Genomic DNA, 3276 nt, shown 5'->3' with positions numbered 1-3276 from the left:
AAGGTTAACGGCAAGTGGGGAATTGAGCACACTTATTGCGATCTCAATGCATCCACAACTCCGACACTATCAAAGAATGATGTGCTGCAGAACAGCTGATCGGTTGCGCTGTGGTCAATTCTGGACATTATATATGAAAGACAGCGCTATGTTAATGTGGTGAGGATTCCAAACAGGGTGCTTTAGAGTGGCTGGTTATACCACGGGAATTGTTAAATGCACCAGCAATATTCAAATATCTGGTTACACAGCTGTTTAATCTACTTCGTGACTTTGCGCAATATTTTACAATGAATCCGGCCTTATTCTTGCAGAGCAAGGAGATTAGATCGTTCGAATTCGTGAGCAAAGTCTTTACATCTGAGTAAGCTTTTACTAAAAATAGATAAGTTTTTTATAGGCGTCGACAAAATTTCTTTTCTGAGTTACTTCATTAGGATGCAGGGCTTGCGGACAGATTTCGCAAGAAAATGTTCATTGTAGATTGACCAAGTCATCTCCTCCAAATTGACTAGAGAAAGTTGTTTGGCTGAGCCAACAACTAGCACAAGAACAGCGAAAACTATGCTGACATGGCACGAACTTTCGCCAGCCTCCTTACAAGAATGAAACGTGGTAGTAGACTGCGATAGAATAGCTCTAAGTCTGTAACGACTGCTCTTGATAAGAAGCCACAAGCAATAAAGTATGATCTCGTCAATTTAAAGTACATTTGCCTGTCTCTGAGCCGATTTTGATCTATATAGATCATGCGTCGTTGCGCACAACGATGTCGTCACTGCATGTCTCTCAGAGAATAGCAAGACAAATGTCTTTCTTTGCCGAGTATGTATTTGAGGTAAAATATACACTGGGTCGTCTTTATGTGGTAATAGATGCGCTTTTGTGTCGCTTGAACTATAAATTGTTGCATGACACGATTGGGACATCACCAAGGTGGGGCGATACGTCCAGCGTATGGGTCAGACGCGACATGTGCTGCGTTGCCGAAAGCCTAATAAAGCAATGCGTCTAAGAGCTAATGTGTCGCTGTTTTGATTGTCTTAGCTCTCAGACATTCACAGTGAGATGAAATTTCAAAATTTTGCCATGAAGCGTAGCTAGTCTGATATCAGCAAGTCAAATTTGATTGACAGCTTCCCCAACTAAGACCAGAGCCGCTTTGTCAAAAGTACTCGTTGATGTATTAAACCATTTATGTAACGTGGAGCCTGTAGCGGCATGTACTATGAAATTCAGTGCCAACTCGAGAAGTTGGAGTAACCCGCTCTAGCACTTCAGGCTCTCTGTGCAAGTGTAACGGGGCTTCAAGTGATTTGGTATGAAGGGTGTGGATCGTACAAGGTGGTAAGACTACACGATGGTGTGGCTACACTTAAACAAGAAATCAGTACTTGGCTGGAAAAGCCAGTAGTTATATATTTGATTAGGATTTGCTATATAGATAGGAAAACCTATAGATTTGGCCAAGGCGGCTTTGCCGCGATTAAAACTACGAAATGCAGTTTACACTTTAAACGGGAAAGTTTATCAGTCTTGGATAAACATTGTCGTTTCTCTTGGAGTAAGCGGATTGCGGACCGCTACACTCTTTAGTATAGAACAAAGGCCATTGACCTTAACCAAGCTTGCTTCAAGCAGAATAGCTACGGCAGCCCACTGCAGCAAGTGCTTCGAAAAATATTCTCCACCATCCATTCACACGCTTTGTCTGATCATCTGTTTGCGGGATCCATTATGGTGCCAAGCACCATTGATCAATGTTCACCAAAGGTTCGCTGCAAAGCGCGAACATCTATCCGATTCATCGTCTTCAGACAAGCCGTGTTGGCAAACGACTTATCGACAAACAGTATGGCTAATACCTTATCGGACAAACGATCGTTGACAGCAGCAAAAGGAGCCATTCTGCTCATGCGGTCTACAAAAATCACAATGACGATTTTCCCGAACGCGCCTTTTGAAATTGCAAACACCATAAAAGTAGACAGCCAACACACCGTATGTGGCAATTTTTAATAGCTGAACCATTCCCCACGTGCGCACATACATATATACATGTTGAGTCACCAATGCATAGTGACCACCGGGCAGTATGTCTTGTTTCTATCAATGAGACCATATTATGTGCCTCACACATTTGAGGTCCTCTTGGTGAGGCAACACTACGCGCTGAGTGTGATAAAGGTCGTTGCTCATTACGGCAAGCGTTTAAAGGTGCAGATTTAGTTTCGCGAGCGACATATCTATCAGACGCATTGCTTTATCAGGCGTTCGGTAACGCAGCACATGTCGCGTTTGACCCATACGCTGGACGTATCGCCCCGCCTTGATGTCACAATCATGTCCTGCAACAACATATAGTTCAAACGACGTAAAAGCGCATCTGCCACAACATAAAGGTGACTTAGTTTATGTCTTATCTCAAGTACATACTCGGCGAAAAAAGACATTCGTCTTGCTATTCCCGGTGAGAGATGCGGTGACGACATCGGTGTGCGCAACGACGCATGATCTATATAGATCAAAACGGCTCAGAGACAAGTTCCGCTTGAAGTAATCAAGAGATTTGCACTCTCATGGACTCTCCTGGTCGCAACATTTAAGCGTGAACTTTAATTTACCCACTTGACTGGGCAGTTTCACTATTTCCAACTCTGTATCTGTCAAGTTAGTGCTGACTCGGCATTTCCGTCACACTATGACAAGGATGAGCCATTCTATTTATCTTCATAGCTAGCTCTTCTACTTCTGAATTAAAGTAGCCTTGCAACTTCACTTTCTCTGTTGCGAGAGCTATACAGATGCTTCTACCCTCCAAAATTTCTGGAACAAGAGACAACAGCCAGCAACTATTATTATTTGTCCCGCTACAGGTACATGCTGTAGAGCATCGTATGATTATCATCCTTACCGTCTCAATACAGATAAAAACTGGAGCATACAACCTACAATCACTCCTTACAGTCTCACTATGAGATCGTGGCTCACTGCTGCTTCTACCTTCCGAGGCACCTAAAAGTCTAGCTGCTATTAAATATACCCGTGTTCTGCATGGAATATATCGTAGCTACTTGTCCGCGCCAAAGCGATTCTGTTTCCTGGCAGAGGAAGCCTATTTTTTTGCCACTGGTTGAGTGTGAAGCACCTAGCATTCTCGACTTCTGTCGGATGATGGCTTGTGGCGCTCCAGTCGGGTCATAACTGAAATAAGATCGTATCTCAAGTTTTGATCCAACAACATTTCATGCTTTGTAGTGGACTATACGGAGGCAT

Source organism: Plasmopara halstedii (genome assembly GCF_900000015.1).
Source record: "Plasmopara halstedii genome assembly, contig: Scaffold_2881, whole genome shotgun sequence".
Lineage (NCBI taxonomy): Eukaryota > Oomycota > Peronosporomycetes > Peronosporales > Peronosporaceae > Plasmopara > Plasmopara halstedii.
The sequence above is the reverse complement of the archived record's forward strand: the minus strand, read 5'-3'. Positions refer to the sequence as shown.